At 48.8% G+C, this 26,702-nt stretch overlaps 1 protein-coding gene across 1 annotated transcript in view; it reads left to right on the forward strand.

The window, feature by feature from the left end:
• ASXL3 (ASXL transcriptional regulator 3) overlaps positions 1 to 26,702 on the forward strand; it is a 1,228,938-nt gene that overhangs the window by 514,749 nt on the left and 687,487 nt on the right. The window lies entirely within an intron of this gene.

Genomic DNA, 26,702 nt, shown 5'->3' on the forward strand with positions numbered 1-26,702 from the left:
CAATCCCAGACTCGCTGGTGGTGACCAACACTCGCAAGAGAGCAGGGGTTCCCCTTGCCACGGGAGAATCGCCCACCCCTGGACAAGGAGTCCAAAAGGTTGTATGCCTTAGGCAAACGGGTCACATCGGCGGTGGCTTATACCGTCCGGATTGCCTCCAGGTACCCCCAGAACCGATCCAAGAGGAACGGTCTCTGGATAACTTGGCTGGGGAAATTTGTTTACGCTTTTCCCCCCCCGACTCCCCTTCTGAACAAGATAGTGCACAAGATGCACCAGGAACCAGTCACCATGATTCTGGAGGCTCCCATGTGGGCCCGCCAACCCTGGTTCGCGTACCTGATGGAAATGTCCCTCTCCCCGCCAGTCAAGGTGCCCTGCTCGTACAACATGTTGTCTCAGGACAGGGGCGAGACTTTGCACCCATGCCCACAAACTCTGAACTTAGCAACCTGGCTCCTGAGGTCATAGAGTTTGGACATCTGCAACTCCCTCAAAGATGCATGGACATATTGAGGGAGGCAAGAAAGCCTAGCACACGTTATTGCTATGCCAGCAAATGGAAACGTTTTGTCATCTGGTGCAGTTCCAAAGGCGTCAATCCCACCGATTGCTCGCCTTCACACATTGTGTTATATCTAACCCATCTGTTGGACTCTGGGTTCGTCTTCAATTCCTTAAAGGTTCACTTAGCGCCGTTGTCAGCCTACACCACGTCACAGCAAAAGGTGTCGTGGTGGAAAGTACCTAAGATTAAAGCCTTTATGGAAGGGGTTAAAAGAATTTATCCCCCCATCACTCACCCAGCCCCTGGGTGGGATCTAAATGTGGTTTTAACTAGGCTCATGAGACTCCCTTTTGAGCCTATGCATAAAGCTAGTCTGAAAGACTTGACTTACAAGACAGCCTTTCTAGTAGATATCACTTCTATCAGAAGAGTTAGCGAACTACAGGCCCTCTCGGTCTTGGACCCCTTTGTTACAGTCCACAAAGATAAAGTAGTTCTGCGCACTCTTCCCAGATTTGCGCCGAAATTTATTTCGAAGTTCCATGTGAACCAGTCAATCGAACTACCCACGTTCTTCCAGAGACCTACTAACATGGGTGAAAGAAGCCTTCGCACACTAGATGTGCACAGGGCAGCCATGTTCTACATGGATAGAACCAAACCACTCAGGAAAACTAAACAATTCTTTGTTTCAGTGGCAGCTGGTAGAGAAGGGGACCCTGTCTCTAAATCAGCAATATCAAGGTGGATTGTCAAATGCATCACACTATGTTGCACTCTTGCAAAGAGAGAACTGCCCTTCAAGCCTAGAGCACATTCTACTCGAGGCATTGGGTCATCCATAGCATTCATTGCAAATGTTCCCCTAGAGTCCATTTGCAAAGCGGCAACCTGGAGTTCTGTACACACCTTTACAAAACACTATTGCCTAGACACTCATTCTAGGTCTGATTCTCAGGTGGGACAAGCAGTACTAAGACATCTTTTTTCTATTGTTCCTTTTCACAACCCACCTCCAACTCCGGGATCTGCTCGCTAGTCTATGCACAGCATGTGATTCTAAGCAGATTAACAAGCATCAGAAGACATGCATTACTTACCGTAAAAGCATTTCTGATGATTGTATCTGCTTAGATTCACATGCACCCTCCCTGCATCCCCGCTCGGGGTGGAAGGAACATAGACTTCTTACTACTTTCTCTCTTCATGTACTCACTCACTATAGCCTTGGGCTCAGTCATGGCAGAAAAAATACAATCGGAGGGACCTCGGCGCGTGAGGGATTTTGGGTACTACACACGTCACGATAGGGATAGTGTTTCAGACACGCATATGCCGACGTCCCCTTTCGGTCCCCCGAAAGACAAGATGCAATACTCTGCGGTTACCACTGGATGTCGGACCATATGCACAGCATGTGAATCTAAGCAGATACAATCATCAGAAATGCTTTTATGGTAAGTAATGCATGTCATATGAACTGATAGGGGAAAAAATATATATATATATATATATGTATGAACAATGTGCGCACGCTCACCTCAAGGTGATAATGGTGTCTGCTGCAATCATATTGAAAAAATAAAAATGAAGGTAATGGACACCCATCTAAGTGAACAGAACAAACCATCACAGCAGTGTTCAGTTATTCGAACAAAATTAATCAGAGAAGGAAATTGTGAAATTATGGCCCATCCTGAATGTTGGTTCTGTGAAACTTAACTATTCCACGTTTTGCTATGAAAAAGAGGAGAAATGTCCGGGACACTTCAGTTCATTCGTATGCGCCCGCACACAAGGTTCAAGATCAAACCACCCTTTGGGATGCTTCCCAGCCACTGGGACACACTCCCTGCGGACAATGCAATGTATGCATCCTGACCAAAAGAACCAAAACTCTTGACCTTTGGCTTAGCACGCGTGGAAACATAACTCATTGACTAAATGTAACTCCTCCAACGTCATTTATCTGATCACATGTCCATGCGAAAAAAAGTAGATTGGCATGACCACTCATCCAATTAAAAAACGCATTCAGGAACATATGTCCTGCCTACGTACTAAGCGTAACAATGCCCCTATGGTGGAACTTTTTTCCCAACCACCAGGCCAAGGATCTCCGTTGGACTGTAATCGAGAACGTCAAATGCCCCAGAAGAGGAGGCGATATGGCCAGCCTCTCCCTTAAAAAAGAGCACAAAAATGGGTTTTCCGGCTAAAGACGGACACCATTGGCCTTAATGAAAATATCCCGTGGCATTCGCTGGCGCTGATCACATGACCTCGACATGCCACGCAGTTACTGGGATAATAATCCGTTGAGTGACACCCTCAACCTTTATTTGGTTGTACCCAACATGGATTATGCCCTCACATCCCTCTTCCTGACCAACCATGGGGCCACCACAACGCCTCCTGACACCCCTTTATCATATTCCTATGATACAGTATCACTGGCCATTGTTTTACTTACTGCCAGTGGCTCCTGCCATTGTTGCACCACACCTATCCATCTTGGCATACCTGGTATGTGTGGACACTCTGCCCGTGACTGCCCACACATTAGGGACAGTCCATCACGTGTCTGCATACCTGGCATGATTTACTGCCTATCACCTGAGGCCGTTCACGCGATTCATTCTTATCACGTGAGCTAACCTCACTTTTCCTGCTTATGTTCCCTGTGTCAGTTAACATTGGGACACTATCCGCTTCCAATGCTGGGAGAGCTCCCACACTCTACCCTTGTGGCCGTTGGGGCTCACGCTGACCACGGGGGTAGCCTGGACCCCTTCAGCCTCTGTAGACAGCCTTTTCCTTGCCGCCTGACCTTGCGTGGACATTCCATATGGGATTAGCTTCGAATGCCACCTCCCGCGATAGCGCAACAACGAAGGCGAGCGGCAGGACGCAGATCCACTAGCACCTCCTACCTCTTTCAAGTAAGTGCACACAGAGCCCACAATGTGCTGTAACCTACAGCTTGCTGTAGGCAACACAAGCCATATGCCTGGAAGCAATGGTGAATTTTTAAACTCCCCTGATTTTCTGAACTCACCAGTTTACTGGATTCCATGCCAGTCCTCCTTATGGGTTCTTTGTTTTCCTTTCCCTAGAACACCCGGGTCTGGATCCTCGTGCACCACATGCATGTGGTCTGCACTTTACCTACAACATCATGAACAGTGACCCACAATTGTAAGGTATGTGCACCCAACTGGGTATTGTATCAGTTAAGACACCTACTATGTGCCTGCTGATGAGACCCCTACACCGCTTCTCTAATCACTTTGGGGCTATTTGTGGTCACCACCCCCCTATGCCAACCTCTCACCCTAGATCTTCCAGAGGGTTAGTATGGGGATGCCCCACGACATATATTGGACTAACAGCGTTCATTTAAACATAAGTAACTATATCATGTAATAGTGCGGTGTGCATGATTACCTCCTGTTTAAGCATGTAGACAAACTTTGAGTACCCACTTTTTCAATTTATGGAACCATTTGTACTAGCAGTGTTGCACATGTGAATGACATTTAATTGTGTGTGATTCACATTCAATTTAATTGAAGTTATTAGCTCAGAGGTGAATATGGCTACACATACTCCCTTTTGTTTCCCATAGGTTCCCTCTAAAAGTGATCCAGCCTCACGGCACTAACGGCTTGGGGGAAAAGTATACACTCCCAATTGTCGCATCAATACTCTCTCAATTTGGTCAGTGTATAATTCTTTACGTGACTGTACCGCTTGAGGGGAGTAGAAGACTGTCCTGATGAAAGTGGCCTCAGCTACATTGTTGCCACTGAAACCGGTCGACAGTGGTTGCTACTCACAAGAGGCACAAACTAGGCGTACCGTGTAGCTTGAGCATACCTTTTACCATTTGCCCATTACCCGTCACACTAACACCACCTCTAGACGGAGCATGGGAATTGGTGTCTTCTTCATTGAATGTTCTGTTGAACATTGTCTGTCTTTGTGTTTGTGTCGTTTTTAGATCTGAGTCCAGAATGGCCAGATAGACAATCTAGTGGCTAATAAATTGGCTGATACCCCACTAGATGTTTTTTCAGTTGACCACTGGTGTACTTTTTTAGTTACCATTGAGCACTTCTCTTCCAATACACATCTGCACACAGTGGAAGAGAGTGGAATAGGACCAACAAGGCTGAACGTTTTACTTACTTAGAAGTGGCTAGTTTTATCTCTTTTTCTATCCTCTGTTTGTAAGCGGCACAGCACCGTTACCTAGTGGAGGCATTGCATTCAGGCAGGGATAGCTAGATATTCATCCTATCCCTTTTCTGTCCTTCCTACAACAGCCTTGTAGCACCTGCACCCCCTCCTGGGTTCTAGTGCACCGGTCCTTGCCCACACAGGCCTTTTGGATTCCAAAGAGCTATAACCCTCTGCACAGTGGTTTTTGCCCTATTTTTGTGTTAAAACTAGTTAAGAGTAAGGGCCATACCCGGTTAACTCTCCCTCTTGCCCTCAAGTATTTTCAAAACGATGGTCACTGAAGCCTGATTGGGAGAAGAAGGGGGGAGTTTAATTAAAAAGTCGCGATTGAGAATCAAGAGTTAACTATGATACTTTTAAGAGGGTCCCTAGTGTCGGCGAGTCTGGCGAAGCAATATACCTGCTGTAGAGGAGACGTGTAGTGAAATGAAACTGCGGGTCTCGGGCGAGGCATCTGCATCCACAGCAATGCCGGTCGCCATTTTGAGAAGTGTTTATATAGACGTGTACAAGAAAAAGGACTAAGTATTCTGGCATGCTGAATCCAAAAGAAAGACCATTATTAAAAGGAATACTATATTGTAAATCTCAATGAATTCTCGACCCTCATGGCCAAAACGGCGGTATGAAGACGCACATATAGAAAAAATGGGAAGAATAATAAGTAAAGGGAAATGCAAAGAATACAAAACCGTAAAAAAACCTATACTAGGGAAATGTTATAAAGAGAAAAAATGTAAAACGTAACAAACAAAGGGACATTGAAATTGACTGACAACAGTCCTATGAGGAAGTCCGCACAAGCGGGTATAAATAGATTTTCAATGCGAAACACTAACTTAAGGTAAGTGTAATTCACTTACACAGAATATCAGAGAGCACAAACAAAAAGGGAAACCGTTGCCCCCATTAAACTGGAGAACAGAGTGAACCTTTAGTAAGAGGAAAAAAAGATTTAAGGCTATGGTTGCACCAGGCTGTAACTTTTTTTCATATAGAGTTCTTTCAAGGGGGGTAGCATCAGAGACTTTCGAAAACACTAGGTTATTTGCTCCTCCTAAAAGCGACCACTCAGAGCTTTAAACCCCTCTTTTATTTCCTGCTCTTTTAAACTTTTACCTTCAGGGGCTTTCTGCTCCCCTCCTTCTTCCCCTCTGTTTTCTTGACTTCGTTCTCGTGCCCACTGACACCTTTCTTGACTTCTCCTGCACACTTGCACCTTCCTGTCCTTGTACCTATTGGCACCTTCTTTAACTTCCTCTGTGCACAATTGCACATTCTTTGTCCTTTTTGTGACCCCTGTAACTTTCTCCAGCTTTCTCGTGCACACATGCACATTTTCAGCTCTGCCGGGTCACTTGCACCCTGCTTTCTCGTTTTGCGCCCTCTTTTTTTTTTTTTACAGTTCTTTCACTTGGCATGCCTCTTAATTTCTCTTACTTTCTCTTGATCTCGTCACTCTTCTTTCAATCTATATTGAGTATAGTTTCGTTTCATTTCTTTCCTCTTTTCCGCTTCATGCCGCTTAATGCATTCCTTTCGCCCACTCTGCTTCAATCAGCTGCATGCTCCCGAGTGTGTCTCTCCCTCTCTCACCCCTCACCCAAGCAGCACTGTGGTGACAAGCAGCCCTTCTGGTTGTACGGTCAGGGTCTCACCACCTGCCCCTCAGGCACCCTTTGGGACAGCAAAGGTCCCAAGGGAACAATCAATGTTCTGACCACCAATAGCAGCCTGCCAGGGTGCTTCGTTCTGGTGACATGGTTCCCTAGCCATGCTGCAGCGTCTCGGCACGCTGTTCTCCTCTGGACCGTCGAACTTGCTGCTCTCTGCTCTTTGGCTTCACTGGTCCAAACAAGGTCCCCAGCTCACTCTTTCACCTGTGAACAACCACACCTGTTATAGTTGGAAAACAGTCAAGAGGTGTCAGGTGTGAGTGATAATTAGTAGATGCCTGACTCTATCAATGGGACAACTTAAGTTCTTTCGACAGCCGGTTTCCCTTAGACTCCCCATGTTATTCCTACGGGAAATCTTCACTGCTCCCTGTTGCCTCTTTCTCGTCCCAGTGTTTGTTGGAAATGGGTTTGGAAATACCCCATGAAAACTGAGGAAAAGATTTTTGTGGTAGAATGGAAAAATGGGGAATACCCCGTCTGGCCCTCAGATGTACTCCTCCCAATTCCCTGTGACCCTCAACTCGGGTGATCCTCCCTCACTTGTCCACCACGAGGGTCAGGATCCAAAAGCACTGGCCCTTCCCTGGCCAACTGACTAGAGAATCCCAGGGGAATAGGTGGGAGATCAGACTGGTTTCTCACAAGGGTCTCTGCCACTCTGCAGAAAGGCAATATAGCTGAGGGTCTGGGCACTTCAAGAAGGAATCTCCTTATCTGCAGTTCACCTAGACTGAGTGTAGAACACGGCAGCGGACGCTGTGAGCACAATCTCCCAAGTGTGGGAACTAGCTCAGGAAGTCCTTCAAGAGATCTTCGCCTTTTGGGGAACCCCTCAGTTATCTGTTTGAGTCCAGTGTCAACTGGAAGTATGACCTGTTCTGCTCCAGGGAATTTCCCCCGAGAGGAACTCTAGGTGATGCGTTCGTAGTGGACTGGGAGTTTGCACTCCTGTACGTTTTTCCTCCATTTCCTCCAGTCCCTGTCATTCCTCACTGATCAGGAGGTTGAGAAGGTTCGGGAAATCCATGATCTCAATTGCTCCGGATTGGGCCAGGAGGACGTGGTACCCGGACCTTCTGGACATGTCCTCCTGCCCTCCAAATCATCTTCCACAAAGAGAGGACCTTGTCTCACAAGAGGAGGGTCTGGTTCTCCATCTAGAGGTCAAGACTATCAACCTTCAAGCATGGATTCTGAGAGATTGAGATAAAAGGATTGGGACCTCCCACAAGGCGTAATAGAGGTTTTGCTTTTGCTCAGAAGGCCAGCAACTAAATCTTTGTATCGCTGCCAGTGGACCAATTTCTGCTGCTTGTGCAGAGAGAAGAATGTGGACCCATTTCTATGCGACACACCTATGGTGTTATCATTTCTACTACATCTGGCTTATCTGGTGCTCTAGGTTGGCACTACAAAGGGATACTAGGCAGCGCCTTCTATTTTTAAGTGCACTTCTGAGCAAACGTCTTACTTTAATATGCCACTGGTAATTCAATTCAAAAGTGCTCACAGATGTGTTCCCTCCAACCTCTTTTGTGGTTCCCATTTGGGATTTGAATCTAATGCTACAATTCCTCATGTTTGCTCCATTTGAGCCACTTAATTCTTGCCCATTGAGATTGCAGACTTTAAAGACTATCTGCTTAACAACTATAACTTCTGCACGAAAGGTCAGTGAGTGGCAGGCCTTGTCATGTAAGTCACCATTTACAGTTTTCTACAAAGAAAAGATGGTGTTAAGAGTCTGATCTACGTTTCTGCCAAAGATGGTTTCGGATTTCCCTATATCTCAAGATTGTACTTCCAACTTTTGACCCACCAACTTGCCCCAGTAAGGAGGAAGAAAGGCTTCATAGGCTCGACCTTGTTCGGCTAAACTGAGACAGGATGATCAGTCCACACCTTTACAAAATATTATTGTATAGACTGTGCGTCTGGGCATGATGCAGGATTTGGAAAAGCTGTGTTTCACAGCGTTCATGACAGACCTTGAAAATGTGTACTCCCTCCTCCAATACCATACTACTTTGGGAGGCTATAATAAGGAATACGTGGGAGAAACCATCCTTTCTAAGAACAAGTTACTTCCCCCTGGTAACGTTCTTTCGACTGGATGTTCCTCCCACGTATTCCTCATCGCCCCCCTGCATTTCACTTTACTTCTTGAGTGTCTGGTCTATGACCTCACAAATGATGGTTATTCTGTAAGAAGAAGGCAAAAAAAACTGGAAACTGAATTAACAGGCGCTGTGCATGCTATTTATACTGTCAATGACATCAACCTCGATGGGACACGGGAGCTAACGAGGGACATCGAGTCGACTAGGCGTGGCACCCTCTACTGCAAAATAAATCCCAAATAGCTGACACTGGAATGGAGATATGATAAGATGGGGAATACGTGGGAGGAACATCAGTTGAAAGAATGTTACAAGGGGTTAGTAACTTGATCTTATAAATTCCATGTCAACCAATCCATTGAAGTGCCCGCTTTCTTTCAGAATTCTTGGCACTCTGGAGAAAAAGCACTCCACACACTAGATTTTCGAAGAGTAGTCATCTGCTACCTCAACAAGACAAACCACTCCCAAAGACAGAGCAGTTCTTTGTGCCTTTAGCAGCCGGGAGAGACGTTGGGATCCTGTCTCAAAGGCTACCATTTCTAGATGGATAGAAATATCCATACAGTAGTGTTACATGTTAACCCTGCTATTTACACCTAAAGCACACTCCTTGCGTGGTAACTCAGTAGTATTTATTGCAAACGTGCCACTGGAGTCTTATCTGCACAGCAGCCGCATGCAGTTCAGTCCACACTTTCACACTACATTGTGTTGACACCTAGGCCAGAAATGACTCGCAGGTGGGACAGGCAGTGCTAAAAAATATATTTCTCTGTTTCTTCCATCAACACACCTCCTTCTTCTGGTACTGTTTAAGATCATAAACATCCATCCAGTGCCTCTATCATTAAAAAGGAGTGTACACAGAGTAATTGGCTGAGTTTAAAGAAGACCAAATTGGTTACAATTACAGTTTACTGGAAATCCAGGTCGAACTCCAGTCAAGCAACAGCTATGATGTTTCAGACAGTACAGTTCTTGTCTAAAGCTATATCATTGGGTATATCTTTGGTTCTCCTCTCCTTGGGATACCCCTGCTTAATGTGGTTGTCAAAAGCACTTCCTACGTATGATTTTAGAAAAATTCAACCATACCTCAGTGAGTCTGGTTGTAAGCATTAAGGAGGTATAGTAGCAGCCAACCTGGATTACCCTAACTGTGGGCACCTCAAACATTTTAGTGCAGAGCCTTGTGGTTTTAGACAATAGGGCGGCCAACCGTGTTATCAACACCCCTTTCGGGCCCATGCTACACCTATACTGCACAACCTTCACTGGCTTACCATTTCAGTCAGGATTAACTTTTAAGATCAACACCATTGTTCACAAGTGCCTTCATGGAACAGCTCTCAAGCATCTTGCTAATAGTATAACACTGTATATACCAACCTTATATGCTGCATGTGGCTATGCTGTATGTTCCTACGCTGTATGTGCCTACGCTGTATTTACTTGCTTTGAGGATGATACCCACAGTTCCACCAAGATTCAGTCTGAAATCATATGCATTAACAGCCTGGTGGTCCAGGGTGCTTTAACCTGGAACAAACTTCTGCAATCTCATTGGTTCAAATCTGAGTTTCCACGTTTTAAAAAGTTAATACAAACATTTCTGTTTCGGTTATATCTTGTTCCTGAATCATCATTGACATTGGTTGTTTTCCAGTTTGCTTTTGTTTCTTTATTTTATTGCTGACCTAACATCGAATCCTGTGGTGAATGACTCGAGACCCAAATAAATTCCAAACCTGTTACTTGATTGATTTCAGAACACATGGGTTTGATCAATATGTAGGTTGAAACAAACAAAGGAAAAATCTCCATATTACAGCATGAAATATAAAGCGAACGAAACAGATGAGAAGGATATTGTAATAAAATCCTGTTGTACAATTGTAATGGACCCAAGTCCAAATATGCTAGTCTAGAATAGTTTATGGATGGGTTGTCACCCTGAATGAGTTCTTAGTGGGCCATCTTAGCTTGGATTCTTAACGAGAAGTATTTACTTTTCTTGGTGGGCTTGCCTGTCCTACTAGAATCCGCATTCTCCGGCATGGGGTCTGGCATGGATTCACATGCTCATGAATATTCCCCGTCGTCAGGCCGGGAATCCTCGATAAAGAAAGAATCAGTATCAGTTTCGTTTCTAATCTGTCTTTCTTCGTAGTAACCAATGCCCCCAGCCAATGACTGCCCTCTCCCTAAGCCCCGCCTCTGGCAGCCATCCTCAGATTTTTACTGCATGCTCAAGTGTTGGGAGTCCTCGTGTTTAGCTCAAGCTTTTTTGCTTCGTTTTCGCGCTTTTCAAAGAGATTTTCTCATTTTCGGTCAAATGGAGCCTCAAGCTCCACCGTGTCTACATCCGATCAACGGGGACCCGTTTCGGATTTTCTACGCCCCTCAAGGGTGAAGTTTTCGTCAACCTACGCTTCTTGGAGGAGTCCAGAAGTTACTGTGGCCTACACGGACATGGCCCAGGAGAAAGGAAGTTCGACGCCCGGAAAGCTGTTCAGGGTTTGCCCTGGATGCGAGCTGCAGAATTTGTTCAAGGAGGACGAGCACTCGAAATGTCTCTGCTGCCTTCATGAGGACAAAACACACGTGGAGAAGGACTGTGCGTTTTGCGGGAACATGTCGGAGCGGGCCATCAAGGACCGACACCATCGTCTCTCTAACTGGCTTGAAGGAAAGAGCCCGTCAGGTGAGAAGAAGTCTGAGCGGTCTTCGAAGTCCTGTGAAGGTGCCCCGGCGACGGGTGCCCAACAGAAGGTAAAGCACTGCGAGTCCGTGGGCACCGGGAGCGCCGAACGGTCGGGCTCCTCGGCTGCCAGGCAGGGCGCATCCTCTCCAGCGCCATCAACCACTAGCCAGCACTCTGGCTCAGGGAAGAGGAAGGCCGAGAACCCGGCGAAGCTTCTGGAGAGGCCCCGGTCGATTTCGAAGGATCCAGCCGAGGGGGACCGAAGCGGTGACCCTTCCCTCAAGGTGAAGGCCACAGGCCTGCAGAAGGTGGTGAAGGCCTTGATTCCCCCGGCCAAGGCCTCCATCGAGGAAGTCGCGGCGGCCCTGGCGCAGCTTGAGGAGGCTACACCAGTGGAGGTGACCTCGGGGCCCAGAGTTTCCCTGCCACCGCAGAGGGAAGCCTCGTTCAGGCCCATCGAGAAGACCTCTGTGAAGACCCCGGCCGATAAAGAGGGGGGGGACCCGGTGGCCATTGTGGACACGGACACAGCCTCTGAGGAGGAACTGGTTGAAGTCTTGGAGGGCCTCGACGAGGGCATCAAAGAGTCCCAGTCCCCCGGGAGGGATCCTGACGAAGGGGACGACGAGAACGATGGCGGCGCCGGCGAGGTTCCTAGTCAACCGTCGCGCCCGTCGCTTCCGGAGCCGCAGGACAACTCAGCTACCATTTTGTTGGCAATACAATCCTTATGTTTGGAGATAAGGACGAGATTGCCCATACCACCGACAGAGGAGCCGGAACCAGGCCCGACGGAGGAGCCAGAGCCAGGCCCGACGGAGGAGCCAGAGCCAGGCCCGTCGGGAAGTCCCCCAAACAAGAGAAGACGGACCCATCCAGCCCTGCCTTTTCAGCTCTTGCGGCCTGCTCAGCCTTTGCCCACGTCCCCCATACCTGGGGATGACCGGGGAACGGACACGGCCACAACGGGTACGGATGACGGCGGCGACGACAGGACGGAGCTCCCATCGCCTCCAGCCCGGGCCCCCTCGCCCGACGAGATTGGGTCTTTCCACGCTATGATCGCCAGGGCATCTGAGCTTTTTCAGCTCTGCCCTGAAGAGAAGAAGGAAGGTTTCCTTTACCAACGGCGCGAGGCCAAGAGGAAGGCAGTCCTCTCTGTGCCTCTGCTGAATGACATCTGGGACGAGGGTCTCACCCTTCTCAAGAACCAGTCTACGACGCCTGCCAAGAGGGATCGGTACGAGAAGAAGTACCGAGTCCCCGACGCGGCACCCTTGTGCCTTAGGGCGCAACCGACCCCTGACTCGGTCGTCTCAGCGGCGGCAAAGAAGAAAGCGGGCGGGGCATCGGCTTCAACGTCAACTTCCCCACCGGACGGCGAAGGAAAGAAGCTGGATGCAATGGGACGAGTTATCTTGACGGCGGCAACAACGATTAAGGCGGCCAACGCCCTCGCAATCGTGGCCCGTTACGACAGGGAGTTATGGTACAAGATCGCCCCCCCCTCCCCCCTGTTGGACTTCCTACCAGACGACAAGAGGGCTGAGGCCCTGGAGATCTTGCAGGAAGGTGAGGTGGCGTCGGACCACACCATAACGGTGGCAACGGACATTGTCGACACCGGTTTCTGCCAGCTAGGCAACAGCTTTTGCCTCAGACGACGAGGGTGGCTCAAGGCGACGGATTTCCGCCAGGGCGTACAAGCCAAGGTTTTGGACATGCCGTTCGACGGGAACAACCTGTTTGGGAAAACAGTGGATGTGTCCCTCCAAGCCATCAAGGCGGACACAGAGAGCTAAGGCACTAGGAGTTCTCCAGCAACGAAGGCCGTCCTTTCGGAGCTCCGGAGGCAAGCAGGGTGCCTCCAAGGGATTCGGCGGTGGCTCCTCGACGTACCGCCAAGCGGCCTGCTCCTCGTCGCAGGAAGCCTATAGAGGACGAGGCAAGTCGGGTGGATATTGACGTCGTCGCCAGGGAGGCCAATGCGGCAAGGCGTCCTCCAAGCAAGATTGAACTGACCGTGGCGTCGGGCCCCCACCGAAGCACCCCGGTGGGAGGCCGGCTGGCGAAGTTCATCAGCGTGTGGGAGTCCATCTCCACCGACTGTTGGGTGCTGGACGCCCTGGCCCAGGGGCACGCCCTCGAATTTCTAAAAAAGTGCCCCCGCATTCCTCCCGTGGCCAGGAAAGAAAACCACGTCCCTCAACTACTGTTTGAGGTAAGGGCGATGCTCAAGAAAGGTGCCATCGAGCTCATCCCAAAGAGGCTCCGGGGCTCCAGAGTATACTCAAGGTACTTCCTCGTGAAGAAGACAGGAGGGTGGCTACCCATCCTAGACCTGTGACGACTGAACAAGTACATCAAGGCACAGAAGTTCTGGATGGTCACCCTCCAGAACATGCTTGGACAGCTGGAGGAGGGCTATTTCCTGTCGTCGTTGTATTTGGAGGATGCATACTTTCACATTCCCATCCTAAAGGGATACCGGAAGTTCCTCTGGTTTGAGGTTCAAGGGCGGCACTACCAGTTCAAGGCCCTCCCGTTCGGATTGAAGTCGGCACCCAGGGTTTTCACCAAGTGCCTCGCTCCAGTGGTGGCGCGGCTGCATCTGCAGGGGATCTACATCTACCCCTACCTGGACGATTGGCTCATCCGCGCAAGGACAAGGGAGCTCGGTGTAGAACACACAGCGAAGACCGTCCAGCTGCTCACAGATCTGGGGTTCTCCAACTTCCCCAAGTCCCACCTGGTCCCCACTCAAGTCGCACTGTTTCTGGGAGCCAAGCTCGACACAGTGGCGCATCTGGCCTCGCCGTCGGAGGAAAGGACAAAGGCCATCCTAGGCAAGGTGCAGCGTCTGCTGGCCATGGACGTGGCCAGAGTGAGGTCCATCAAGTCCCTCCTCAGGATGATGTCCTCTTGCATTTATTTTGTGCGCCTGGGCAGGCTTCGGATGCGCCCTCTACAGGAGTTCCTCGACGCCCGCTGGATTCAAGCGACGGGCAGCTTCGAGGACAGGATCCCTCTCAACGAGACCTTCCGACGAGCGATCCGGTGGTGGGGCACCCGCGCTCATCTAGCAGCGGGGACAGACTTTCAGACCCCGGCCCACCAGGCGACAGTGACGACGGATGCCTCCCTGGAGGGGTGGGGAGCGCACACTGCAGATCTTCACGCAAGAGGCCTTTGGCTGTCGGAGGAGAAGCCGCTCCACATCAACATCCTGGAGCTCCGGGCAGTGTTCTGGGCCCTCAGGTCTTTGCTCCCGTCCCGGAAGGGCAAGGTGGTGAGGATCTTCACCAACAACACCACCACGATGTTCTACATCCGGAAGCAGGGCGGAACCAGATCCCCGGCCTTATCCAAGGAAGCCCAGGACCTGTGGCATTGGGCCGTTACTCAAGGGATGTTTCTGGTGCCGTTTCTTCTGGCAGGGATAAAAAACACCATCGCCGACTCACTCAGCAGAGAGCTGCGCTCGTGCCACGAGTGGGAACTACGCCAGGATCAAGTGGACCGACTCTTTCAGCGATGGGGCAAACCCCAGATTGACCTGTTTGCGACGGCGACGAACTCCAAGTGCCAGAGGTTCGCCAGCAGGTCTCCCCAACCGAGGAGCATGGGCGATGCTTTCTCGTTCCCCTGGCACGGCCTGTTCTTATATGTGTTTCCTCCGTTGCCATTGCTGCTCCGATTCATCAACCAGCTCAAGAGGTCCCGGTGCATGATGATCCTCGTCGCATCGGCGTGGCCATGACAGATCTGGTTCCCGGACCTTTTGGACTTGTCAGCGTCCCCACCAGTCAAGCTGTCGACGGACGCAGATCTTCTTTCCAGAGAAGGAGGCGCAATTCTTCATCACGACCCAGAGTCGCTGAGCTTGCAGGCCTGGCTCCTGCAGCACTAGAGTTTGGAGGATACGATATCCCGGCGGACTACAGAGAGGTTCTTGCGAAGGCCAGGGCTTCCTGAACTCTCAAGTGCTATGGACATAAGTGGAAGAGGTTCTCTATCTGGTGCTGTGCACAGAAGATTATCCCTCTGCGGATTACGGCCCCTCAAGTATTGCCGTACCTTCTGTCGCTAGCCAAAGCTGGACCATCTCCTGCTTCAATCAAGATACACCTGGCAGCGATTTCCCGATACACCAAGACTACAGAGAGGTCATCCCTGTGGTCTCATCGCCTGGTTAAAGAATTTATGAAGGGACTGTTTCGATCATTCCCACCGGTGTAGGCGCCAGCCCCGGCGTGGGAGCTCAACGTAGTGCTGACCAGGCTCATGTGTCCGCCATTCGAGCCATTGCATTCGGCCCCGTTGAAGTTTCTGTCATGGAAAAAAGCGTTCCTGGTGGCCATCGCCTCTGCACAACGCCTGGGAGAGATCCAGGCACTATCTTGCAAGCCTCCATACCTGACCTTTCACGATACAAAGGTAGTGCTGAGGATGCACCCCTCTTTCATGCCCAAGGTGCCGTCGGACTTCCATCTCAACGAGCCCTTGGTGTTACCAGTCTTTTTCCGGTCGCCTTCGTCGTCGGCTGAGAGGACTTTGCACTCGCTAAATGTAGCTAGAGCGCTGAAGTTCTACGTGGACCGAACGAAGAGTTTTCGGAGGACATCACAGCTGTTTGTGAACTTTGGACCTGTGAACCAAGGGAAGGCTCTCTCGAAGTCTTCCATTTCCAGATGGCTCTCCGGCTGCATCATGCACTGTCATCGGTTGGCAAACCGACCGTTGCCTGGCCGTCCGAGAGCCCATTCGACCAGAGCGGTCGCTGCTACCATGGCGTTCTTGTCTGGTGTGCCCCTGCTGGACATCTGCAGGGCTGCATAGTGGCGGTCACGCACTCCTTCATGAGATTCTACTGCGTCGACCGGGATTCCAAGGAGGAGTCCAGGGTCGGCCAAGCAGTGCTGTGCAACTTGTTCGCTTAAGGTAAGCCTGGTGAGTAGGTAAGAAATGCTTAATGTTGAGTTTTATGTAATGCTTAATATTGAGCCTTGCCACCTCCCGTGATTGTGCATGTGTGTACTGCTATGTATTCTTATATTCATGAACATGTGAATCCATGCCAGACCCCATGTTGGAGAAGGAACAAGTTACTTACCTGTAACTGTTGTTCTCCAGCATGGATTCACATGCGAATCCTCCCTCCTACCCCTCTGCGGCTCTTCACTTGGTCATACTGCCAGTTTACGTGCTACCAAATCTGAGGATGGCTGCCAGAGGCTGGGCTTAGGGAGAGGGCAGTCATTGGCTGGGGGCAGTATGACCCAGAGACCAGTGATTGGTTACTAGTAAGAAAGACAGATCAGAAACTACTAGTAAGAAAGACAGATCAGAAACAAAACTGATACTGATTTTTTCTTTACCGAGGATTCCCGGCCTGACGGGGAATGTTCATGAGCATGTGAATCCATGCCAGACCCATGCTGGAGAACAGTTACAGGTAAGTAACTTGTTCCTTATGGCTCCTGGCTAGCCTCCATTCTCCGCTCTTTCTCTTGCCACTCTCTCTGGCTCTATATGGTTTTTGGCCCCATCAATATAGGAGCCCAAAATACCAATGTTCTCCACTTCTCCAGTATTTGACCCTCGCTACACACCAGCTCGGTTCCATGTAATAATGTCACCACAAAAATCTCGCCATGCAAAAATCTCGCCGAAAAATTGCCGTTTTTTGTGGCGACATTATTGCATGGAACATGCAGGGGACGACCCCGCAACCCCCAAACTTTTTTTACAAATTTTTTTTTGCCCCTGTCCCCATATATATGGTCACCCAAATAATATCGCCACAATATTTTCCCGGCGATATTATTTACGGCGACCATATATATGGGGATATTATTACCTGATACCACCAGCTCAAACCCCAATGGTCTCAACATATGTCTTGACCCTGCTGCTGGAATTGGGACAATTGAGTCTTATATAGGCCCTGTGGTGTGGAGATATGGGAGTGGATGATGGCCATTGCCCACTCCCCTCAAGTGCCCATGTGTGCTTAACGTTTGACCCTGTCATGCCAGCCATCTGATATCAGCTTGGTTTCCATTGGTCTGTGCGAGTGCCACTCTCTGTAGTGCTGCCTCTGGTTCCCCTGCTGCAGAAAAGACCTAGTAAGATTGCATCAACGGTTTTGCTTGTGGGCCACGTTCGCTTGGACCCGCCAGCTTCTTGCATTGTGGTTAGGGCTTGAGGATCATGATAGTTTTACCTTAACTTCAGAGTCTGAATTTCTTATTTCATCTAGGTCTGGGTGAATGTCAGTGGCCTGGTTAAGCAGATTGAGAGGAGGTGAAAGACCCTCAAGTATCATCCAGATGTCTCCTCAAGAGCCTGCATTTTAGTGCAGGCATTGCCTTGCCCCCAGGGTAGGTCTCGCCCCATTTTCCATCCTATCATATGACTGTGAACGGTCTTAACACTTCTTTCCCAGGTCTGGACTCCACATTTGCCCAGGGACCGCAATATTGTATTCTTGACTATGCTGTACAAGCCTTTGATTTGTGGGCTTCCACAGAAGTTAAACTTGTGATCTGGAAGATGGTCTACCAGGTGGTCACCTCAGTCAGCAGGGTAAATGAGGTTCAGGCCTATAAGCTGAATCCCTTTTTGCATTTTTCCATAATGGCAAAGTGGTGTTCTGCATTTGCCTTATTTTCTCCTTTCAGGCTTCTGCCTCATTGAGATCAACCTTCAGGGCACTGAAGTTTTACCTGGAAAGGATTTAGGAACGCAGGTCCACTCCTATTTCCTTTGCAACATATGGGAATATTATGCCCAGATCAAAGCAGCAAGGAGTTCTTTCTATCCCGATAAATTTGACCTAATTACCCCCGTCTTACACAAACTACATTGGCTTCCACTTCAAGCCAGGATACTGTTCAAGAGTGCATGTATCATTTACAAAGCAGTCATGAGGAGCACACCAGCGTAGCCAATTGACCAAACCGGCTTGAATCAGAACTCATCTGCAAAGAAAGGACTCGGAAACGATCCTTCTTTTGTCTTTACAAAGAAGTGGCACAACTATATTGGCCCAGAGTGCAGAATTTCTGGAGTGTCAGATAAGTCTACCATCCTTTTTTTGTACTATTCTGCCCAGGGTATAAGGATCTGAGACGGAGGTATATCCTGCCGCTGCTCCGATTGGAGAATATACGGCAGGTACATTTGGAAATCATGTTCTGTAAGAATACAGCTGACCTTAATAGAATGTTTGTTGCTAAATGTATGTATTGAGCTTCGCTAAGAAGGAATAGGCTAGTAAAATCAACAACACATAATGGAGTGGACTTAAACAGCCAGTAGCTTGACCAAAATAGTGTTGTGTAGTGACCTAAACTCCAGTGTAATCTGTACGTTCTAAGCACATTGGCAACTAGGTCATACTCTTCTTATGTTTAAACCTGCTTTTATCAAGATTTATTTAGTATAAAAGAGTTGGCTATTTGAGTGGAAGTGGTTCTTCTATGGAGTTGATTGTCTGTGGTTGCGGTATGGCAAGTTGGTTTAGATGTCAACAATCTTTCTAAATCAACAATCCTTTGTCTATGATCTTTATGTTGCAGCTGCTATAAAGATGTTTTGAAACAAGATCGACTGACAGGGTTTGCCTTTGTGTTTTTTATTTTATCCAGCTTATGTCTATATGTAGAATGTATTTTAGAGTGCCATGCATTTTTTATTATGGATCATTGTTTTAAATGGTTTTGAATGAGATTGCAGAGCGGGGCTCGCACTTGCACTTTATTATCTTATTTAATTTAACCGAAGCCTACATTTAGTATGTGTATTTTAGAGTGTTATGCACTGTATAACGGATTGTCGTTTTAAACTGTTATGATTAAATGTTGTACTATGTAATGTTCTTATGTAATTGATTGAGATGTGCTTTACGGCCCAACGCCGAATAAAGTATTAACCTTCTCTTGTCGTGCACCCCCCCTTTGGAACTCAATCCCGGTGTCGGCTCTGAATACCCACACAATTTTCAAATTCTGCAAATCTCTCAAAACATGGCTTTTTCAACACCTGACCAAATACTAATTCCGGTGGCCGCACATAACTCGCAGTACTACCCTACCCACACTCTATACAGCCCTCAGCTGCTCTCGAGCTAGGTATACGCCCTAAACAATCAAAATAAATTGTGTACTGCTTTTTTAAATTCAGATTCCCTCAAGAAAGTGTCAGGACAAAGGCCCATCATGTATATCTTCTCAGAGCAAAATTGGCCTTAGTGCTTGGCTTGGGGATATTTGCAAAGTGGCTATGTGGGCCACACCAAATACATTCTGTAAGCACTGCTCGGCCCAACTCCAAAACAGGCAATCAGTATCTCCAGGAGGAGGTGTGCAACATTTTTGTCTGAGGACCCATTTATATCAGTAAGAAAGACGGGAGATGTTACAAAAAAGCGTCACCACTCCACCCCGCTGGAGCCTATGTATAACGACTATTGCATGCTGTTGGGGGTTGCAGAAAATGGCTTTGAGCAAGCAAACTGCCATCTAGGCCGGCTTAACGGTTGATATCAGAACAAGTAGTCCTCGTGTGATGCGCACAGGTAGACAGGTAAACAGAGCCAAATGCCTGCTACCGCTTTACAACTGAGGGTCTAGACTTCCAAGATGAATAAACAGTTATGTCTGAGTTGCATGAAAAATAATTTTGGCTATGGACGTTTGCCAGTTTGGTAACTATTTTCTCAATACTACAAAGGACCACCTGCAGATAGCAGTAACACTGTTATTTCCAAAATATACAGGGTTTGTGGTTGGCTGAGGACGAGCCTCAGGAACCTGTTAATGGCCCAGGGATGTGGAAGATGTAGTTACCCAAGGTCCCACTGTGCTCCAAAAATATTTCCCAGAAACCTCTGTCTGGAGGGAGTCTCGGGTAAATGGGCAGGGTAGGTGACGGTGCTTGACGGATCCTAGAGTTTTATCGTGGGGCACTCAGTGTTGGGAAAAAGTGTTGCAGAAGTGGTCGGGAATACCATTTTCAAGCAGGCCTCCAATCCTGTGTTAACAGCCCAGTCATTCGTATAGAAGACACACAAAGAAACTGAATGAGTGCAAGTTACCACACATGCTCTCCTCACGCAACAAACCTGTATGTGGATGAGGCACTCCATGCACAGAGATCATATGAAGAGTCCATAAATCGGGCGAAGGAACGACAAAGAGGATGTCAGTGAAGGTCTTTCTGGAGGAATCGATGGAATAGGTGTCAGCGATAGGGAGAGGCCAAGATATTCTTTTTGAACTTCTTCCTACCAGACTTGGAAGCATAGTCAATGGAGAAGCAGTTGGAGAAGATAGGAGAAAGAGAAAGCGCCATTGGTGTGGTAGCGAGAAAAAGGGGGGAGAAGCAGGGTGCGGGAGGGGAAAGAAGGTAAGAGTGGAACAAAGAGAACAATGAAGTCACTGGGCCAGCAAGTTGGAGATGCAAGAATACAAGCAAAGTTCAGAGCAAGTTAGCAAAACACAGCAAGATTTGACTTTTAACCAAAATGCAAAACAAAGCAAGATTTGAAATTGACAATTGAGTTCAGATGGTAGCAAAGCGTGGCAAAACACAATGCAATTGAGAATGTAAACCTGGGGGAAAAGAGCAGAGGACAGTGAAAGTCAAGAGTGTAGGACTGAGTCCAGAAGGAGTGAACTAACACATAGTTAAGGAGGTGTGAATGTCATTCTAGTCTGGATTTCTTTGACGAGTGAGGTAGCAGCATCATGGAAGTTCAGGTGATGGGGTGCAGAAAAGACCTCAAGTAGCGTTCTGGGATCAGACGGGGGCCTTACGAAGTGGTCCTTTGGTGAGAGTGTCGGTTAAAGCCTGCCGGTCCCCAGTTGGTTGAAAAAGGCACTCTGGTAGCCAGTGTGAGTGCAGGAGGAAGGAGGTACAGCCACACTACCTTCAGCACAAAGAAAAGGTACCATGCAAATTCTGAAGCTCTTCTGGCAGCTGCGTATTAGGGTAGGAAATACTTACTTTTAACAATATTTACCAGCTAATTAAATAGAAGCCTTCACGTCTGGTCTATTGGTAGCAAAGCTTATTGTTCAAGACTTAAGGAGGCGTGAATGCACCAAATTGACATGGCTGCCAGAGGCATTAGCTCAGGGATGGGCATGCATTGCACAGTTTGGGCAAGTGCAACACATTTTATTTTGTGAAAATTAAATGTTATTGTCATTCTTCCAGAATATCAATATTTTCACCAAAATGAAAAACATTTAACTGCCGAGACCCACCTCCCACCCACCCCACCCACCCCTCCCTCTTACCCAACCCCCTACATGCAGTGCAACCAACCCCCCTATGTCTTCATCACAACTAGTTGATTCCTACATCGTCTCTCTGTTTTCCTAAGGCAGGTTATCATCCATACTTGTTAAAGATCCCCTCTTACGTCCATTTGTACATCGTCCAAGAGATGTGGGGTATTCCATGTGATGTATGGACTTTGCCTTCTGTACCCATTCCCTCTCAGTCAGCACACTCCCCTTTTCCAATGCTGCACCACACAGCGCCAACCGCCTGTGACCCCCCACCCCCATTCATATCCTTCTCACGCACTCCAAAAAGCAGAAAACCTGGCTCCATTGACCTCTGTAACCCATCAAGGTCCTTCAGCCATCCCAATACATAATCCCAATATTTTTGAACAAGTGGGCAGCTCCACCACCAATGGTAATAGACACTATTTGCCCGTTTGCAGCGCCAACAGTGCAAATCCACCCAGGATAAAAGTTTGCCAGGGTTGCCAGTGGGAAATGCGACCTATGTATTCGTTTGAATGCCTGTGTATTTGTTTACCCTCCTGCATATTTCGCCCCGCAGCTGATCAGATATGTCAATTCCCATGTCCTTGGCCCATTTCGCACATATTGGTAGTATACCAGTGGGTTCCCCCATCTCAGTTCCCCATATAGCCGGGATATCTGTTGTTGTGTTTGTTTCTTGCAGTAGAACTTTCTCCCCAATTCAGCTTCACCAGAACGCCCTTCAGCTGCAGATACTTGAAGGCCAAGAGTTCCCTCACACCCAAGCATTCCTCCAAACTGGTCAAGGACATAAACTCGCCTTTCGAAGGGATTGTGTCCTCCGATGTATTCCTTATCTTTGATAATTTGTCTCCAGCTTGCTGGCCTGGGAAATTTTTCCTCTGTAGAGGGCCCTGCGCGTCGACATCCGCCGAGTCGATGTCCCTCGACAGCCACCGTATCGGCGCCGACGTCACCATGCCCATAAATAGCCACGCGCGGCGTCCGTTGCTCAGTTCCGTTTTTCCATGCTTCGTGGGGCCTCGGAATATCATTGCTCAGTTCAGTCAGATAAACCTTCTAGATTTACTCGAAAATACCAACTCATTCTCGATGGCTTCTTCATCGGAACTGACAACGCCGCGATCCCGCTTAAAAAAATGTCGAGACTGTGGTAAAAAAATGTCGATAACAGATCCACACAGGATCTGCTTGTGGTGCTTGGGAGCCGAGCACTATTGTTCGGAGTGTGAGGACTGCATGTCCATGACGGCGAAAGCCTTGAAGGAGCGCAAGGGGAAGCTCGAGAGAGGTAAGTCAGTCAAAACCTCCTAGAAAGTTTCTTCGGCTGAGTCGAGGCATTCATCTCTTCGCCATCGAAAGCATTCCCATTCTAGATCTCGAAGTAGCTCCCACCATTCGTCGAGATCAAGACACTCAAAGAAGAGACGTCGAAGATCCCCTTCCTCGTCATCTTCTGTTTCCCCAGAAAGGGTCTCCTGCCCCACAAAACACAGCTCTCAGGCTGAGTGGGAGGAATTCAGGAAGAAAATGCTAAGCATCTTCGAGAAAGCGGCCTCAATCCCCTTCGAAGACAGCTCAGGGTGATACCCCGGGTGAAAAACCCAAAAAATCTAAATGCTGCGAGTCGCTGCACCCGTCGAAAGAGTCCTCCCGAGAGCGCCACGGGCCATCGGGGTAAGAAGGCACCGTCTTCGAAGATCCCTTTGACGCATGGACAGGTGCCATCGACGCCATTGTCGAAGGGTTCTTCGACGCATCGGTCGATCGACTCGACGTAGTCATCAACGCCGATGAAAGAGAAAACCGCGGCTACTTCACAGCCAACGGTGATGCCAAGAGCCTCCGGCACGACGCCGAGACCGCCATCGACATCCTCGAGTAGGATCCCGATCCTCTTGAGTTCTTCAAGGCCTCTTCCAGTTTTCTCGGCACCTTCAAAGCCTGTCACATCGGCGTCGACGACATCAACGTTTTCTCGCCCAATAAGGACGAGTTTGGCTCCTTCTGCCTTAGAAATGGGTTTTACACCATTTCCGATGTCAGAGTACCCCGGATTATCTTCAATCTATGAAGAAGGGGAGGATTCTGACCAGGAAACTTTCGGGTTGCAGAGGACCACACTACCTATTTCAGAGGATTTCACCTCTGAGGAAAGAAGGTTGAAAGACCTACAGGAATCATTGCATGAGGCAAGTGGGCTGGACACTTCCCCAGAAGTGGAATTTGTTAAACCAGGCCCAGGGGAACATGCCGAAACACCCTATAGAACCCTGATGGCAAGGATTATTGAATTTATGGGTTGGTCTGCGCCTTCACCTGTTTTTCAACAGGATGACCAGACAGACATATTAGACAAAGGTCCACAGGAGGATCCTGTGGTCCCCTTCCATGCAGCCTTACAAAGAACGATTTCATATAATTGGGAAACTCCTGATGTTATCCCTGCAGTCAATAAAAGATTGTCAGCCAAGTATAGGGTAGCTGTGGCTGACCCTGAATACTTATCAAAACACCCGACTCCGGAGAGCCTGGTGGTTCAAGCGGCAACTTTATCAAGCAGCAAGTCCCCTTACCCTACTGTCCCACAGGATCGAGATGACAAAAGGTACGATTCTATGGCAAAAAGTATTTTCTGCTTGTAGTATGGCGTTGAAGTCCATCAACGCCACCTGTATGCTCGCCAGGTTCAGTCACACACTGTGGGACTGTGCTTCATCAGCGGCTGACTACATACCCGAAGGAGAGGAAAGGGAAGCCTTCCTTAACATTATTAAAGATGGCAAAGATGCCATGTGCGAGTCACTTCAAACTGGCATCGATTCCGCTGACAGTATCAGCAGGGCCATGGCGGCAAGTACGACAATCCGCAGGCATGCGTGGTTGCGAAAGTCTGGCTTTGCTCCAGACGTACAGGCCAGACTTTTGAATATGCCCTTTGACGGCTCTTCTTTATTCGGTAAAAAGGCTGATGACAGTCTGGAAAAGTTGCAGACATCTAAAGCACCGGCAAAATCGTTAGGAGCTGCAATCCGCCAAACTCCGTTTTGCCCCTCAGGTACCTCTGGGAGAGGAAAGTCCTTTCGCTATTATTCCGCATTCGGAAAAGGCAGAGGACAGCCGGCTCAAAGAGGCCAAAGGAAATCCACCCGAGGTGGACGGGTCAAAAGAACTAAAGCTGCAGCAGGTGCCTCTTTACCCTCGGCATCTGCATCAGCCGCCCCCAAACCACTCTGAGGTCTTTCCACACAAAACACCTGTAGGGGGCAGGTTAACTCACCGTCTGATGGAATGGCAGGCTATAACGTCAGATACTTGGGCATTGGAGACAGTTGCCCAGGGTTACTGCCTACCCTTTCTACACATCCCTCAGAGTCATCCACCGGGGCACAGCTCTCTAAAAGTTCCAGATCCGCTCCTCTTGCAGGAAATGATAGACCTTCTAGACCCCTATGTTCTCATACCAAAGAAGGACGGAGGACTGAGAGCCATCCTGGACTTACGAGAATTGAACAAGTTCCTCAGGAAGGACAAGTTCAAGATGGTAACTCTCTCTCAGATCCTTCATGCCCTCCAGCTCCAGGACTGGCTGGTATCTCTGGACCTTCAGGATGCTTATTTCCGTGTGCCAATCCTGTCAAACAAAGGAAATACCTGAGGTTCGCAATTGGCGACTCTCATTATCAATTTCGTGTTCTGCCATTTGGGCTGACCTGCGCCCCGAGGGTCTTCACCAAGCTAATGTCGGTAGTGGCTGCGAGTCTAAGGAGGGAAGGGATCCACCTTTACCCCTACCTGGACGATTGGCTGATCAGGGATGTATCTTTGGAACAAGCTCAGACCCAGCTAGATTACGTCTGCCACTTCCTTCACAAACTGGGCATCTCCCTCAATTTAAAGAAGTTGCAGATGATAACATCACAGAGACTCCAGTTCATTGGAGCGGTCCCGGACACTTCCCTGGGAAAAGCCTCGCCACCAGAGGTGAGGGCTCAAGATATTCTGCAGATGGTCAACAAGTTCCAAAATGCCCAACGTCTCCCAGCCTTCAACTTTTTGAGGTTGCTAGGCCTCATGGCATCCTGCATCTTCCTTGTGCCAGAGGCTTGCCTGAGAATGAGATCTCTTCAGTGGGCACTGAGAACTCAGTGGTTGCAATTCTCAGGGAGAATGACAGATCTCCTCCGGATTCCGGACAAGTTAGCCCACGACCTTCTATGGTGGGCCTATCCAGAGAACATCTTGAAAGGAGAACTGTTTTGGCAACCATGGCCGGAGATAACAGTAGTCAGATGCCTCACTCACGGTGTGGGGAGCCCATGCCAACGACTTGACCATCAGCAGTCGTTGGTCTCCATCGGAGTCCAGACTACACATCAACCTATTAGAGCTGAGAGCGATCAGACTAGCGCTGAAAGCTTTCCTGCCATCAGTACAGGGGAGAAATGTCCTGATAATGACGGACAACACGGTGGCCATGCACTACCTCAACAAGAGAGGAGGCGTAGGGTCACTGCCACTGTGCAGAGAGGCAATGCAGCTCTGGTTTTGGGCAATTCAGGAAGGAATCTCTCTATCTGCAGTCCACCTAGCCGGAAAGAAGAACTTGACAGCGGACGCTCTGAGCAGGCAGAGCACAGTCTCCCATGAGTGGGAGCTAGCTCAGGAAGTCCTTCAAGAGATCTTCGCCCTTTGGGGAACCCCTCAGGTGGATCTGTTCGCCACAAGCACCAACAGGAAGTGCGATCTGTTCTGTTCAAGGGAATTTCCCCCGAGAGGAGCTCTAGGAGACACGTTCGTAGTAGACTGGGCGTTCCCACTCCTTTACGCGTTTCCACCAGTCCCTGTTATTCCTCAAATGATCAGGAGGTTGAGAAGATTCCGGAAAACCATGATCCTAATTGCCCCGGACTTGGCCAGGAGAACGTGGTACATGGACCTTCTAGATATGTCCATCTGCCCTCCAATCCGTCTTCCACTCAAAAAGACTCTTCTCTCGCAGAAGGGAGGTCAGGTTCCCCATCCAGACATCAGAACCCTCAACCTTCACGCTTGGCTTCTGAAAGGGTGAGGTACAAGGATTGGGACCTCCCTGATGACGTCATGGAGGTGTTGCTTTCGGCCAGAAGGCCAGCA

Source organism: Ambystoma mexicanum, chromosome 5q (assembly GCF_040938575.1).
Source record: "Ambystoma mexicanum isolate Mex_15411 chromosome 5q, UKY_AmexF1_1, whole genome shotgun sequence".
Lineage (NCBI taxonomy): Eukaryota > Metazoa > Chordata > Amphibia > Caudata > Ambystomatidae > Ambystoma > Ambystoma mexicanum.